Below are 18,142 nucleotides of genomic sequence, written 5' to 3'. Positions count from 1 at the left end.
CCCATAAGGAGTACTTGTTGTCTGCCAAGTTTCAATTTTTTCCTTGGTGCGGTTTCAGAGATACAGAGGTGCAAATTTTTTCCTTTTTTCCAATATGGCTGCAACGCAACGTGACTTATGACGTCATAATTATCATTAAAACAATCGGCATGAGTATTCACACTGATGGTGAAAATTTCATCTCAATCCGACAAGCGGTTGCAGTGAAAAACACAAAAGTTCTGTGTGGACAAACAAACAAACAGACAAACATACAGACAAACAGACAAACAAACAAAAAAAAGACATCGTGTCGAACACAATACTTGCAAAATCCATCCCCCCCCCCTCTCTGAAAGTTGCCATGGATACATCAAATTGTCCATTTCATTAAGATTAAAATTCATAATGTTAATCAAAGTACAGGTCAATTGGATTGATTTGATTGATCAATCATGAAATCAAGGTATAATGAAAATTGCTTATTTTTCATATTCACATTGAAATTGATGATTTTCCAAGTTTGACCTTCAGTTGACCTTTGATCTTTTAACCTCAAAAATAGTTGTTTTCCAAATCCAGCAATGTACTATGCAACTGCTGCTTAATTTTCAGATTAATCATATGAAAATTGACGATTTTTCAGAAGAAATTTGATGATTTTAGAAGTTTGACCTTGAGTTGACCTTTAACCTTTTGACCTCAAAAATAGTTAGTTTCCCAATTCAGTGATGGACTCTGCAAATCTTGTTCAAATTTCAAGTCAAACGGATGAAAAATGAGGATTTCAGAAATTTGACTTCAAGATGACCTTTTTGACTTTGACTTTGAGGACTCCAATGTCATGTACATAATAGTGCTGTGTCATAGAGTCAGTGTGCTCCTTTGGTTGAATTTAATATTCCTGGCTGCAAACCTCCTGACTGGTGATCAGCAGGGCAGAGACAATGTGCTCGCATGGCAGGCGACACTTGTTGCTGGCAGGTTGTGCAGAAAGCGCTGTGATCGGACTTGATTTGTGCCATGTTGCCTCATTAAGTTCGGGGGTTCGATTCATATATGTACGATTGTGTGTATGTATATGTGTATATATGTGTGTGTGTAAGTTGTTGTTGTTGACTGCCATCTCCACATGTCAGTGGGTTTCAGGTTATGGAACAGAGACCTACCCGGTCTCAAAGTATGTGTGTGTGTGTGTGTGTGTGTGTGTGTGTGTGTGTGTGTGTGTGTGTGTGTGTGTGTGTGTGTGTGTGTGTGTGTGTGTGTGTGTGTGTGTGTGTGTGTGTGTGTGTGTGTACGGTCATTAAGCATAATATATCATTCTCTTCGCTAACCCCACCTCCCCCCCTCAACTTTCTTTTTTTACACCCTCCTCCCCCCCTCTCTTTCTATCCCATCCTCACTCCACCCTCCTAATAAAGTGCAGCACTCTCCTCCCACACCTCTGTCTCTCTCGCTCGCACCCCTTTCCTCACACCCCTCCCTCCCGCAGTGTATAGTAATGTGTGGTGAGGAATCGCTCTCTCCCTCCCCCCTTTCTTTTTTTCCCCTCCCACCCCCACCCTCACTGTCTCCCCTTCCCACTCTTTTTCCCTCCCACCCTTCTCTCTCCACCCCTCTCTTAGTATTCCTGTCAGCAAAGCGATGGGTGGTATTTGCTAGTCTATAATAATAATAATAATAATAATAATAATAAATGTCAGTGTGTCTTCTTATTCTTCTTTCGGCTGCTCCCGTTAGGGGTCGCCACAGCGGATCATCCGTATGATCCGCATAGTGATTTGGCACATGTTTTACGCCGGATGCCCTTCCTGACGCAACCTTGGTCGCCTCTTACGACACAGGGATATGGTACACCTATTTTAACCGGGGTATACACCGGCCCAGTACACTGGTACTCACTTCGCCAACCTCGGAAGGATGACAGGCTGAGTCAACCCCCTGGTGTATTAATTCAGTGGCCCAATGGGGCTTGAACTCAGGACCTTTTGGATCCCAAGCCACTGCCCGAACCACTGCGCCAACACCAGGCTACATAATAAATGTCAGTGTGTATGTGTTCGTTTATCAATCTCAGTTTCAGTGTCATTGTTGGTGTGTTAGTCAGTGTCAGTGTCAGTGTGTGTGTCCCCTCCATAACTCCAAAACCATGAAACCTGAAGTGGCCCAAAACTTTGCATGCATACCAAGAGAACTCCAAGGGAGTGCCGGAATGAAAATTGTGTTTGGGTAAATTTAAAGACCTTTGTGAAGATAATTTATGAGGTGCTGATCACAAAAAAAACAAAATAAGCCTCACCAAAATGGTGGCATGCCATCTTGGTCATCAGCCTTGTTTCACATCGCTGTGTTCTTAAGCTACTATTTTGTTCCGCTTGCTGAAAAATGCCTCGCCTTGGAACCACGATGACTTACCATGGACTAATTATAGTATATAATCAAAATCTGGCTTTGGATCTAAGGATCGGATGTCATGGACTAAATAAGTGTCGAAATCTGGAGTGAAATTCGAAAATTTAAAGAAATTAGTGATTCTTATAACCAAGTGCATTTATTTAAGCAAGGCTGTCATTCCTCATTCTGCAATGTCATCTTAATCCATACCTCCATAGGAAAGGGTGTAACTCTACCGGGACCTGTGATACTTGTTGGAAATCCAAAGATTTGAACCATCTATTTTTAAAATTCCCTCTGAAAAAAAAAGCCATCATTAAACTTAAAAAGAAGAAGAAGAAGATCCTTCCTTCCCCATATTCAGCAAAGCGAAAGGTGGAATTTTCTAGTGTCGGGCGGTATTTTGAGAGAGACCTGCGGTGTGTCCCCATGGTGTTCACACATGTCTTTTTATGACAAGGCAGTGCCAAATGAGCAACGTGGTATAACGTATGCAGTTCAGTTGCCTGCGCTACGTTCATGTTAATTCCTGGGTAAAAAAACTAAACAAAAGAGAATGTGTGCGTGTGCGTGTTAATTCAGTCCCGTGCTTTGGTGCATTGCTAATTCAAAGGCAAAAAAGTGTAAAATAATGTTCTGAAAAGGCATCGCTATGTTTGACGTCACTGAATTGAATTAAATGCTTTTGTTCCACTATTGTGACCTCCATTTCAGTTCAGTAGTTTTTGACCCCCATTTCAGTTTCATTCCCCCCATTTAAGGTGGAAGGAGGGTAAGGGGTGGGTTGGGAGTCCGGAGGGAGGGGAAGGGGTGGGGTGGAAGTCCGGAGGGAGGGGAAGAGGTGAGGTAGAAGTCCGGAGGAAGGGGAAGAGGTGAGGTAGAAGTCCGGAGGAAGGGGAAGGTGTGGGGTGGGAGTCTGGAGGGAGGGAAAGGGGTGGGGTGGGAGTCCGGATTGAAGGGGGTGTGGTGGAAGGAGTGAGGGAATGAAGTGAGAGGAGGGAAGGGAAGGGTAGGGTGAGGTGGGAGAAGGGAGGGGAAGGGATGGGTGGGACTCTGGATGAGGTTGTGGTGGGAGGAGGGTTGGGAAGGGGTGGAAGGAGGGATGGGAAGGGATTGGAGTGAACGCCACTTACCTTGACTAGTTATATAATAAAAACAAGCACAGGATAAAGGGAAATTTTCATCAATAATTATACAATAAAAACAAGCACAGGTAATGTATAATGGTATAATAACAAGCACAGGTTAAAGGGAAATTTTCATGAATAATTATATCATAAAAACAAGCACAGGATAAAGGGAAATTTTCATCAATAATTATATCATAAAAACAAGCACAGGTAATATATAATGATATAATAACAAGCATAGGTTAAAGGGAAATTTTCATGAATAATTATATTATAAAAACAAGCACAAGGTAATTTATAATGGTAAAATAATAATAATAATATAATAATAAAAACAATCACCGGATAAAGGGAAATTTTCATGAATAATTACGTTATTGCAAATATTACGTTATTGCGAATATAAAAAGCAAAGGAAATGTATGATGGTAAAATAATAATATAATAAAAACAAGCGAGGATAAAGGGAAATTTTAATGAATAATTCTGTAATAAAAACAAGCACAGGTAATTTATAATGGTGCAGGATAAAGGAAATTTTTATTTCTAATTATATAATAAAAACAATCGCAGGTAATGTATAATGGTATAATAAAAACAAGCACAGGTAATTTATAATGGTAAAATAATAATATAATAAACACAAGGACAGGATAAAGGGGAATTTTCATGAATAATTATATAACAAATACAATCATAGGTAATTTATAATGGTATAATAACATACATGGGTTAAAGGGAAATTTTCATGAATAATTATATCATAAAAACAATCACAGGTAATGTATAATGCTATAAAAACAAACACAGGATAAAGGGGAATTTTCATGAATAATTATGTAACAAAAACAAGCACAGGTATTTATAATGGTACAATAAAAACAAGCACAGGATAAAGGGAAATTTTCATGAATAATTATGTCATAAAAACAAGTACAGGTAATGTATAATGGTATAATAATAACAACCACAGGATAAAGGGAAATTTTTTATCAATAATTAAATCATAAAAACAATCACAGGTAATGTCTGATGGTATAATAACAAGCATCGGTTAAAGATAAATTTTCATGAGTATTTATGTAATAAAACCAAGCAGAGGTAATTTATAATGGTTTTATAACAAGCACAGGTTAAAGGGAAATTTTCATGGATATTTATGTAATAAAAACAAGCACAGGTAATTTATAATGGTATAATAAAAACAATCCTGGGTTAAAGGGAATTTTTTTAATTAATAATTAATAATCTACTATATAAATGGCAGTCCTGTCTGTTTGTCTGTCTGTTTGTTTGTAACCAATAAGCTCCTGGACCAGTGAACCGATCTTGATGAAACTTTACACACATATAGAACTAACATTCAGCTCCAGGATGCGCTGAGTGGCTTTGCATAAAAATGAAAAAATATATTTAAAAAAAAAGGCTTTCGAATAGTGCGCCGGCATATTAATCGTAACAAAAGGCTTCATGGTTAAAAACGCTATGGCTTTTTGAAATATAAAATGTTTGTATTCGTTGACTTTTTAAACATACACATTCTCCTGTTATTTGAATTCTCGAACTGCACGTGCACAGCAACAGCTAACTGCTGATATATCTGCTCATGAACGAGCCAGGCAAGCAGAGTCGGCTGCAGAGAGAGAACGTCGCCTAACTGCAAATAGAGTGTCACAACGATGGGTGAGAGAAGCACAAAACTCATTTTCCAGCTTTCTAGGTCCGGGTTTTGGCAGGACATCAAGGACAGTTTCCACTGGTGCTAGAAACATTGAGTGGCTCAAGGCCGCCTTCAACTATGACCTCTCTGAGGATTACGGCAGCATAAAGCCTTCCTTCCATAAATCTGAGGAATAAAAGAAGCCTTCCTAATTTTCTCCATACAACTGATGCCTCAGTCGAACTAGCGTGAGGAAAATAAGGCAAATTTCCCGGGTATTACCGGTTACTTTAGCTAGTAATATAATAAAAACAAGCATGGGTTAAAGGGAATTTTTTTAATTCATAATTATTAAATAATAACAATCAGAGTTTAAAGGGAATTTTTTTTATTAATAATTATTAATAAAAACGAGCACAGGTAATTTATAATGGTATAATAAAAACAAGCACAGGTAATTTATAATGTTATAATAAAAACAAGCACCGGTAATTTATAATGGTATGATAAAAATAAGCACTGGTAATTTATAATGGTATGATAAAAACAAGCACAGGTAATTTATAATGGTATAATAAAAACAAGCACAGGTAATTTATAATGGTATAATAAAAACAAGCACAGGTAATTTATAATGGTATAATAAAAACAAGCACAGGTAATTTATAATGGTATAATAAAAACAAGCACAGGTAATTTATAATGGTATGATAAAAACAAGCACATGTAATTTATAATGGTGTAATAAAAACAAGCACAGGTAATTTATAATGGTATAATAAAAACAAGCACCGGTAATTTATAATGGTATTATAAAAACAAGCACAGGTAATTTATAATGGTGTAATAAAAACAAGCACAGGTACTTTATAATGGTATAATAAAAACAAGCACATGTAATTTATAATGGTGTAATAAAAACAAGCACAGGTAATTTATAATGGTGTAATAAAAACAAGCACTGGTAATTTATATTGGTATGATAAAAACAAGCACTGGTAATTTATATTGGTATGATAAAAACAAGCACAGGTAATTTATAATGGTGTAATAAAAATAAGCACTGGTAATTTATAATGGTATGATAAAAACAAGCACAGGTAATTTATAATGGTGTGATCAAAACAAGCACTGGTAATTTATAATGGTATGATAAAAACAAGCACAGGTAATTTATAATGGTATAATAAAAACAAGCACAGGTAATTTATAATGGTATAATAGAAACAAGCACAGGTAATTTATAATGGTATAATAAAAACAAGCACAGGTAATTTATAATGGTATAATAAAAACAAGCACAGGTAATTTATAATGGTATAATAAAAACAAGCACAGGTAATTTATAATGGTATAATAGAAACAAGCACAGGTAATTTATAATGGTATAATAAAAACAAGCACAGGTAATTTATAATGGTATAATAAAAACAAGCAAAGGTAATTTATAATGGTATAATAAAAACAAGCAAAGGTAATTTATAATGGTATAATAAAAACAAGCACCGGAAATTTATAATGGTATAATAAAAACAAGCACAGGTAATTTATAATGGTATAATAAAAACAAGCACAGGTAATTTATAATGGTATGATAAAAACAAGCACAGGTAATTTATAATGATATGATAAAAACAATCATAGGTAATATATAATGGTATAATAGAAACAAGCACAGGTAATGTATAATGATATGATAAAAACAATCATAGGTAATTTATAATGGTATAATAGAAACAAGCACAGGTAATTTATAATGGTATAATAGAAACAAGCACAGGTAATTTATAATGGTATAATAGAAACAAGCACAGGTAATTTATAATGGTATAATAGAAACAAGCACAGGTAATTTATAATGGTATAATAAAAACAAGCACAGGTAATTTATAATGGTATGATAAAAACAAGCACAGGTAATTTATAATGGTATAATAAAAACAAGCACAGGTAATTTATAATGGTATAATAAAAACAAGCACCGGTAATTTATAATGGGATAATAAAAACAAGCACAGGTAATTTATAATGGTATGATAAAAACAAGCACAGGTAATTTATAATGGTATAATAAAAACAAGCACCGGAAATTTATAATGGTATAATAAAAACAAGCACAGGTAATTTATAATGGTGTAATAAAAACAAGCACTGGTAATTTATAATGGTATGATAAAAACAAGCACAGGTAATTTATAATGTTATAATAAAAACAAGCACAGGTAATTTATAATGGTGTAATAAAAACAAGCACAGGTAATTTATAATGGTATGATAAAAACAAGCACAGGTAATTTATAATGGTATGATAAAAACAAGCATAGGTAATTTATAATGTTATAATAAAAACAAGCACAGGTAATTTATCATGGTATAATAAAAACAAGCACAGGTAATTTATTATGGTATGATAAAAACAAGCACAGGTAATTTATAATGGTATGATAAAAACAAGCACAGGTAATTTATAATGTTATAATAAAAACAAGCACAGGTAATTTATCATGGTATAATAAAAACAAGCACAGGTAATTTATAATGGTATGATAAAAACAAGCACAGGTAATTTATAATGGTATAATAAAAACAAGCACAGGTAACTTATAATGGTATAATAAAAACAAGCACCAGTATAAAAGGATATTTTTATTAATAATTATATAATAAAAACAATCACGGGTTAAAGGGAATTTTTTTTAATTAATAATTATATAATAAAAACAATCACGGGTTAAAGGGAATTTTTTTTAATTAATAATTATATAATAAAAACAAGCACAGGTAATTTATCATGGTTTCATAAACACAAGCACAGGTAATTTATAATGGTTTCATAAACACAAGCACAGGATAAAGGGAAATTTGTATTCATAATTATATAATAAAAACAAACACAGGTGAAAGGGAAATTTTCATGAAGAATTATTATATAACACATTTCATCTACTTCTACAGTATTAGTAAAGTTGTTTAAACAAACCCAAGACCAACCTTTCCTGCTGTTAACAATTAACACCATGAAAAGGTCGTGTTGGGATATAAAGACACATAAAGTTTGCCCCAATTGAAAAGGGATTTAAACTGTAATGTGGAACGATCATTAACCATTAAAAGTCTCATAAGTGCTTTTACAACACACCTTTGAGAAGCTATTTTCAAACTGGAAAACGATACAAGGAAGCACCTCTGACATAATGTTTTGCCCCAGATGGTGCAGATATTTGAGTCAGGAGGGGTGTGAGTACTGAATGACGTGAAACCAGTTGTTTTTGAGAAGAGGAGGGGGAAGGGGTTTGGATGGCCTTGAGGTACACACACGCCTCTCTATTTTGTTTAGCCTGTGTTTGAATCGTGATCCAGTGAAAAACTGGCATCCCAGTGTTTCACAGGTAGGGTGATTGATTCATCGATGTGTGTTCCATCCCTCAGATGGACGTTAAACTGGGAGTCCCCGTCTACCGACATTAGTTGGTAGACGTTAAATATCCCATGGTGTCCTTCGCGAAGAGTAGGCAAGTTGTCACTGGCACCCTGAACACATTCCAAATTCCTGCAACAACCTACAGGGGGCACTGCATCAGCGGAACAGCCGCACTCCTAACAGTGATGCAAGCAACAGCCACAGGCTGCATATGAAACGAATGAATGAAGTTGTGTTTGATACGGAGCTGTCAAAAGTATGCTTACAAAACGATGTTCATTGAATTCCTTGATGCATCAATTTCTTTCTGAGTCTCGCGTGCAGTGGCAGTTTATTATTGGATGGAATTGCTTAGAAAAAACCATTCTCCGCTCCTCGATGGTTGCCCTGTGCTGCTTAGCAACGTTCACATTATCAACCTGCTATCCCATGAAGTGAATTTACTCAGCTATCTTCAGTTACATCGTTTAGAGAGCCTTTTGGGATCGTTCATGTTCTGAACTCGTGTGTTCACTGAACACGTAAACTGATTTTATACCAACAACCACATTGATTAGATACGAATATGTATGAACCTTTGACTAATTCCACCTGACAAAACTTCAGCCATTTCATTCCAGTTTACTCGCTCACTCCAAGTACTATGACTATTACTTCTTTACCAGCCCCAATTATTCCCACCTTCTTGTGGTGTTGGCCAGAAAACGTTTTTGTTGAGGCGATGGAGGATAAAAAAGGCAACAAATGGGAAGTTGGGCCACAATTGAACACTGCACAACAATAAGGGAATTTAACTAACAGGGGAGAGATGAGGAGAGAGAACACAGTAACCTGTAAATGAAAAGGTTGGGATATGCAGGGTTAATGGTGGTACAAAAGATCGCAGACATGTGTGGGGGAGAACGTGAGATGGTGGTGCACCACTTTCTTGGAGCCCTGGAGAGAAAATTGGGAGTGAACATCCTCAAGAAGGCGGTTCCCCATATTATGAGAGAAAACAGGAACTGAGGTGTGGAGTTAGCCTGGATTTTGGAAGTTTAACCAGGAGGGGGTTACTGAAAGAAAGTGTGCATCTTGGAGTAAATAGGGAGGGTTGGAAGACTGAGAGAGCAGAGGGAGCTCGACCAGAGGAAAGATGGTAAAAAAAAACAAACTGAGAGGAAACTGACATGTCTACAATGTGAGAGCAGCAGACCTTCTGCTGTTGTTAAGAGCTTTAGATTCCAGAAGAAAAAGATGCGATACCAGGGTTATAGCCCCAAGGAAAGAGCGGCACTCAAATGGGCTACGAACTAAGTCCATGCAGACTGTGAGTAAAACCACAGCAAAATGCAGGTATTTCTTCAATACACTATGAGGAAAGGGAAAGTGGAAAAGGGAAAGGAGGGTGGCTAAGGAGAGCAAGATGCCTTACAAACAAGAAACAGGTGAACCTTTCGATGTCATGCACAAATCAGCACGAGCAGAGGATTTCTTTCGATGGCGACATCCTTTCCTTTGTTTTAAGATCATCATTATTATAATAGTGTTCCATGACATACATACATATACACGCATGTAGCAATCATATCTGAAAATGAAAAGTAAAGTTAAACATCCTAAAAAAAAAAACCAATAAAAAGGAAAAGATAAACAAAACCTTGAAATGCACAGAAAAAACACAAAACAGAAAACCCCCTCCACCGCTCTTCAATGACGCAGCTTGGATGGAGAATGCTCGGTTATTCATTTCCTTAAACACTCCGGTCACATTATGTTGTTCATCTCCATGGAATTAAAAAAAAAAATACATCGTTTTGTCACAGTATGACAAAGAACGAATGAAAAACAAACAGTTTTTAACGACAAGATCAGTTCGATAACTCGCAAACAAATTCGAACAAAAATGAGGAAAAAAAGAAGTTTAAAAAGAAGTCGTATAACTGGGGTAGACCAGAAAAATTAAGGGATGTATCAAAAGAACGGTGAATGAAAAGAAACACTTTGTGAATAAAACGACGTGTGATACATCGAAGGTGTCTCTTAAGGTTGGTGAAGAAGTACTGGCAGGATGGGAAGGGGGAAGAAAGAAAAGACTAATAAGAATATTTCTTGTATTTGTCACAAATTGCTTACAAGTGACTGTTTGGTGGTGTATTGGTACGGTGCCATGTTAACACTTGTATGCCTATGATTCGAGATGGAACTGGCAGGGCACTCGGTAGAATGCATACCTCCCCCACGCAATGCCTAATCCAATAGAACATATCAGGCCAAATACATTTTTGAAACATCACACCATATATCATTTTTGGCCTCATCTCTCATTGGTGAAGGATCGCTTTAAGAATTAAAAAATTCGCGTAGCCGGATCCGGATCCAGACCTTCACCATAATCTAATCAGTTCGTCCTTGTCAACACACCCAATCTCTCCACTAAGCTTCATACGAATCTGTCCACAACGTTTTGAGATATCCTGCACACAAACAGACAAACAAACAGACAAGGGTGAAAACAACCTCCTTCCACCTTCAGTGGCAAAGGTAATAAATTATTTACTAAAATTGACTATAATGATTGTTGAGGCGAGGTGTTTATTCTAAAAGTTGATGAGCAGAAAGGTAACAAGTTATAATGATAAACCTGTGTGGGAAGGTCATGAAAATTTGGGAGATTTCTGGTTACTGGTTTGATTTCTGGTTACACTTTAACCGATGTGGAAAGGTTGTGAGAGTTCGGGAGATTACTGGTTACACTTTAACCTATATGGAAAGGTTGTGAGAGTTTGGGAGATTTCTGGTTACTACTTTCTGGAAGATTTCTGGTTACTACTTTCTGGAAGATTTCTGGTTACTACTTTCTGGAAGATTTCTGGTTACTGGTTTGATTTTGGGTTACACTTTAGCCTGTATGGAAAGGTCATGAGAGTTTGGGAGATTTCTGGTTACTGGTTTGATTTCCGGTTACACTTTAACCGACGTGGAAAGGTTGTGAGCATTCAGGAGATTTCTGGTTACTGCTTAGAGTTCTGGTTACACGTTAACCTGTGCGGAAAAGTCGTGGGAATTCGGGAGATCTGTGATTACCTCTGAATGTAGAACATTGTAGTATCAATTAGTAGCAGTTTTTCAAGGGAGGGACTTTCACGAATATTCTCTCTCCATTCTATATAAATGGTAAAGCAGGGTTTAAGGGGGAGAATAACAGCCATGTAGTCACCACTTGGTGGGTTGTGTACATTGCCGTTCTGGTGTGCTTCATCTGTTGCTCGTGTTCTAGCTTTTTTAATGAACTCGAGATTGGATTACACATGACTGCCGGCTGCACACTCATCGATTAAATAACCTTCGGGTTTTGTATCTGCATATTCACATTTTTTACCAAAAGTAATGGGACAGTAAATATAGATACATCATAATTGATTGATTACCATTTATTTGATTTATAATAGGGTGTTAGTCCATCCTTGATGAGCACAGCTCGGATCTTGCCTCCAGCAGATAGTACAGATTGTTTGTGGAGAACAGGCTTCGTATTTATACACCATTTCATGGGTGTCACGTTATTCTCGTTCTCATCCAAATTTCATCTGCTTTTTTAGCACCGGCATCACCTGCTCTTCCACGCGTTGAGGACATTACCTGCGGCTGATTGTGAAGGGCCAACGTGATGGGAACCTCGTAACCATTCCAGTAAACCTCTGACCCCTGATGACCATTCCACATTGAAGGTTAGACAGCTCCTTTACCTCGTGATTACAATACAGATTTAATACCTGCTGCACACCTTGATAAAGCACCTGATGGTTTGCATTGTGGGGAAAATCAGGACAATCAGGTCGGGAGGATTCAGCTTGAGATTGGTTGTGCTGTCACAGTACTTTAGCTCTCGTAAACTATAATGTACAAGAACATTTGCAAAGACGATAAAACGATTGTTTACCTTTTCTATTTAAAATGATTGGATTTCCAACGAAGAGGGTGATCAGCAAGTCTGCAGCTTGATGTAAAATGTCAATAGTAATGAAATGAACAAAAGTATCATTTTTTGACCTGATCAACCACTTTTGTTGAATTTTTCTCCACACTCGTTTAGCACACATTTTAATCATTTTACCATCTAAACTGAAAAAAAAATCACTCAAACTATATATTTTCAGTTTCAAGTCAGAAAAAGCATTTTCAAAAAATGAAAAAAACATGTCGGGATGGAATCCTCAAAAAAGAACCAAACAAGGCAGGATTACATCCTGACATGTTTTCTTCATTTAAGAACAAAAATGCTTTATCTGACTTGTAAGTGTAAAGATGTAGTTTGGGTGATTTTTCAGTTTCGACGTTTAAATGATTAAGATATGTGTTAAACAATTATGTAGAAAAATTCAGCGAAAATCGCCACAATAAGATTCCAACAATCTTTGTACAGATTTCCATCATAACATCTTTTAAATGTTTTTCCAACTCAATCCCACAAAAAAAAAAAAAAAAAATAGAGACAATGTCACTTGCATCATCTTAAAATCAATTGTAATCTGTTATAATCATTGTAATCGGTGTAGCCGTTGTTGTGCTAGACTGGCTGAAGAGAGAAGTACAATTCAGCGGTTTGTCGATCTCTAGATTCGATTCTTCAGCGAGGTATTCTGACGGCTTTATCACTCTTGGTTGTTCTGAAAACGCTCAAGAATAAAATGTATGGCTTTCAAAGGCTTATGACTTCACTCTGTAGTAGCTTTTCAGAGTATCATTTTGTACACATTTGTCTGGGGCCTTCTTTTTCCCCGTGTCATCCCGACATATGGAGTGCTTACTACCTAACTCCATGATACAAGGTCTGTTGAAAACGTTCTTGGAGGTGACGTTTTGAAATTCCGAGGAATACATTCAAAAGAAATTATTTATTCCAAGGAATTATGACGACTCGTATAGTTATAAATACTCGTACAATAAAAAAGAAAACTTGATAAACTACTCATAAAATATTCAATTGAAATACTGCACAGTACTTCAAAATACTCCTAAATAAGTCATATTATAACAAACTAATAAAGACACTCAGAAAAGTATTCATATCTGTGTGTGTGTGTGTGTGTGTGTGTGTGTGTGTGTGTGTGTGTGTGTGTGTGTGTGTGTGTGTGTGTGTGTGTGTGTGTGTGTCAGTGTTGGGGAAGCAGTCAATTGCTTGCAGGTTAAGGTTCATATTTTAGTTAAAGGAACGATATTTTGAGGTTTACAATTTAAATAAATTAGAATATAGGATGTTATGAGATTAACATCATTTAGAGCAATCTTTTAAATCATCTGTACATAGTCCTTAATTTACCGGGCATAGTGGCGTACGCCTGTAATCCGGCTACTCGGAGGCTTGGGTTGGAGGATCGCTTGAGGACGGGCGCTCTGCGCTGGGCCACGCTATGAGAGGGTGTAGGGCAGCCCGGAATCATGGTGAAACCCAATCCTTATCCCTGTGTCGGAAGAGGCGACCAGGGTTGTGTCAGGACAGGCATCCGGCATAAAACCTGTGCCAAATCAGTATGCGGATCATTACGGATGATCTGTTGTGGCGACCCCTAACGGGAGCAGCCGAAAGAAGAACAACACATAGTCCTCAATTTATACTAAATCTATTTACGTTTTTTTCGACTTAACGCCTTCGTCAAAGTGCTGAACAATTTTCTACTTTCACCGAGCAATTTTGGAGTTAATGTTTATTTCCAGCAGGAAATTTTTTTTTTGTGTCATTGTACCTCCAACAGGAATGGAGGTACAACGTACAAAATACCACTTCTCTCACCCTCAGTCACATGCAATCTGTACTGCACTCGTGAGAGGTATCATCTGACCTTCAGTGATTGAATTTTTGTGCCAAACTAAAGCAACAAGCCTTTAACAAGCAAGGAAACAACGCCAGCCTCATCAGCTCAGTAACCACACCTCCCACGTCTGGACACTCACTGTGCACCATAGATTTTAGTGAGTACCGTATGCATTTACGAAAAACCATCCATAATTTATTCATTTAAACATTTATTTTCATTCTTTATTGATTTATTTAGTTATTATATCTTTAGTATATATTTACAGTACTGTCTGTCTTAACTTCAGTGAGAGTTATGCTCGGACCAGAAATTTCTGCCCAGAAACGCATCTTCAATTTATGACGTCATTTCATGCCAATAGAAAAATCACTTTATATTTGCACGTCTGCAAATTGTTTAATGACCCCTGCTGAAGAGATGTCGGATTACTAGCCATGGCACAAAATTAATCTGCCCCATCATCCCCACCATCCCTCCACTCCCCCCAACCATCCCACAAAATCCTAGCCACTCCTGGAGAGAGTAGGTGTTTCTGGAAGTAAAAAATACTTGATAAAAGATATTCATATAATAAAATACTCTAAAAATTTCAAAATAACAAAAATATTAAGTGTAAAAAAAAAAAAAAAGCCATGTGATAAAATTGCTCTTGAAATATAGTCGTAAAAAATATTCAATAAAAATAAAATATAAAAATGCTAATACGAAAGTATTGTTGTGGTGGTCACATCAACCAATCGGTCCAGAAGCTCCGAGCCAGATCAAGGGCCGATTTGCACCGATATCTCGCTCAATTTGGAGCATTCATGGAAGATCAGGTGGCACACCAGACTTCTCTCTGCACCAATTACTCAAAATGGTGGTGTGAGTGGATCACCACACCAAGCGTGAGAGAGAATTTAATGGAGCGTTATGCGCTCCAACTCAATTGTCCTCTAAAGGATGATAAAAAAAAAACAATGCGGCTATTTATGCAGCGATCATGACTGTCTGAACAACCCAGAGTCCAAGTGAGGAAAAAGTGTGCATTGAAAACAGAGAGGGGGGGAAACAAGGATGCAGTGATTACAATTCTATCTATACTAATAAATGTCAGTGTGTATGTGTGTGTGTCCTCCATAACTCCAAAACTATGAAACATAATGTCCCCAAACTTTGCATGCATACAAAGAGAACTCCAAGGTGGTGCATGAATGAAAATTGGGTGTTTGGGTTAATTAAAACACCCCTTTTGAAGATAATTAACGGCCTTATTTAATTATACCCTTTATCAAGGTGCATCATTGTTCATCTCCCTCTCCGTCGCTGGTGTCTCAATTCATCATTTTGTTCAGCTTGCTCAACAATGCCTTGATTTGGAACAGACCGCAATGGTTTATCGATAATAATCTTCTCAAAACGTTTTGTTTTATTTTTTTCTCATTTTACTCACTGTTATCATCAAATTCCTCATCTACATACCTACGAATCAGTGTATACCTCACTTTTGTAAGTGGTATCGTTTTCAAATGAGGAGCTTGGAGCGATTTCACGCATTTTATGATGCGATTCTCCATGATCTACTCTCACGGAATAATTAAAGAATATAATCGAAATTTGAGTTTGGAGGATCAGATCATGTGGATTACATAACTTGAAATATGGAGTGAAATCTGAAAATTTTAACAAATTATTCCATTTAAGCAAAGCATTAAACGTAACTTTTTCTACTGTCCGGACGATTATAATGAGTGACAAAAAGATTAAGGAATGTGCAGAAGGTGATGTTTTGTTTTTTGTTTGCGGGTATGTGCATTTAATTGATAAACCATTGATAAACCAATCAGCTTGCTATCGCTCGCCAAGTCAGCCGTTTCTTATCAACCATTTAATTGGAGTGCTTCTTTGAGTGCCTAAGCCACTTTCTGAGTGCCCTACACTTGATAGCAGCACAGTTAGTGTCCCGATCAGGATGTACAGTTGGCAGTTGTTACAAGGTGGAGGTAGGTAGACAGCACACACGAACGTGGTACCTAGGGGTAGATTTGGACCTGTAAAGGAACTCTCCACAGGTGTGTGTGTGTGTGTGTGTGTGTGTGTGTGTGTGTGTGTGTGTGTGTGTGTGTGTGTGTGTGCATGCCTGCATGCATGGTTACGGGTGCCGTGGTGGCAAAGTTTCATCCCTTATCTTATGATGATGATGGGTGGTGGAGGTTTCAACTTTTAACCTCAGCAGCGTTCGAGCGATTGCCTTTTCCGTTGTCCTCATGGCTGTTTCTAAAGCAATTGGTTATTTTATATGAGTTCGGTTTGCTTCAGAAAGGATTATGTTGTTTCTCTTTTTGAGTTTCAAAGCAAAATATATTTGATAAAACCCAATTTCTGAGCCGTTTGCCATATCAACACATTTTCTAAATTACAGAGAGAATTTTTTCCACCTGTCACACGATGATTGGCAGCTGTTATAAAGAATAATGTTTATGCGCATCTCCTTGAAATGTCGAAAATGCATCGTTGCTTTTTTCATTTCTTTAATGAAATTCACCCAAAACAAGGTTGAAAGCTACTCAAGGTGTACCCCCCAGATGTATCCAGGTTATTATTCTGGACAGTGATCATGTCCATAGTGTTTGTCTCCGGACGTGTCTGGGCGGTGTTTATTTCCGGGCGGTGTTTGTCTCCAGGCAGTGTTTATAGTATATGGGGTAGAAAATGGATTTCAGACATTATTTTGTTTTGATCTTCACTGTTATTCCATGCAGAATCATTTTTATGAGATAATATGAATCATAATTAATGCTCCACCGCACGTCTGCCTTCCCGTCCCTCACGTCATGCTACCTTTCCTTGCCCCACCCCTCGTTACTCTCCCTCGTTGCTCCTCCACCCCTCTTCGCTCCCCCTCCCTCATCTCTCTTTCCCCCTCCACCCTCCCCCCCCTCCCTTAGTATTTCCGTCAGCGAAGTGACTGGTGGTATTTGCTAGTTTACAATAAATGGAATACACACCTTGGGAATTCATAAATGGGGCAAATCCTTAAATAGCCTGTCTTTAGAGCCTCAGTCACTCCACAGAAGAAAGTCCAGAGAGATGTTGACAAAAAATAATACCAAATAGTGTCCCATGTGGGCGCCACATGTTCCACAGCAAGTTCCACAGAATGACCACTGAACTGGGATGACCGCAGGCAGGCAGGCAGCACAGAATCCTTGGTCCCATGTATTGGCAGGAGGGCTGGCTCAAACTACCGCGGCTGGATGAGGAGCAAATGTAGTTGGCTGGAATATCGGCTCCATCTTCACATGAACTTTCTTGAAAAACGTCTTCTCCCAACAAACCCCAGACCAGACCAGTTCGCTTCCTGTCCGCCATTGGTTTTATAATGTCGGTGACACCCTGCCCTGTGACGTTTCCCAGGTCTGCCTGCTCTGCCTGCTCTTTCCCATTGGTGTTTCAGGCACCACTCAAGATGAGTCCCACCTCAAACCTTCTTAAGTCCCTTGTGAGTGTTCAAGACCCTGCAATGGTGCCCCAAAACTTGTACCTCAGTCGATCCCCAACAGCACATAAAGGATAGATTAACACAGGGTTAAAAATTAAAAAGGGGTTTCGGAAGAAGCGGTTTTTATAAACACAAATTGGGAGGGGAAACGACAGACTGTCTCTGTGAATATCAATGCATATTCCCATTAACAATCCTTTTGTTTTCAACCTCATTCTTATGCTAACACGTATGCAATAAAGGAATGAACTATTTCTCAGCTACACATTCACAACCCCT

At 37.6% G+C, this 18,142-nt stretch overlaps 1 long non-coding RNA gene across 6 annotated transcripts in view; it reads left to right on the top strand.

The window, feature by feature from the left end:
* The window catches only part of LOC147031188 (uncharacterized), a 109,551-nt gene that overhangs the window by 9,749 nt on the left and 81,660 nt on the right, over positions 1-18,142 (top strand). For 5 of the 6 annotated variants that reach the window (XR_015056720.1, XR_015056717.1, XR_015056719.1 and 2 more), the window contains exons 2-3: positions 12,166-12,294; positions 14,320-14,536. This is a non-coding gene — a long non-coding RNA (uncharacterized LOC147031188). The remainder of the gene's footprint in view (positions 1-12,165; positions 12,295-14,319; positions 14,537-18,142) is intronic. The other variant, XR_015056716.1, reaches the window with a different exon arrangement.

The sequence above is a fragment of the Eptatretus burgeri genome, chromosome 3, assembly GCF_056783735.1.
Source record: "Eptatretus burgeri isolate ZD-2024b chromosome 3, Ebu_testis_v1, whole genome shotgun sequence".
Classification (NCBI taxonomy): Eukaryota; Metazoa; Chordata; class Myxini; order Myxiniformes; family Myxinidae; genus Eptatretus; species Eptatretus burgeri.
Note: the sequence above shows the minus strand (reverse complement) of the source record. Positions and strands in the feature narration are given on the sequence as shown.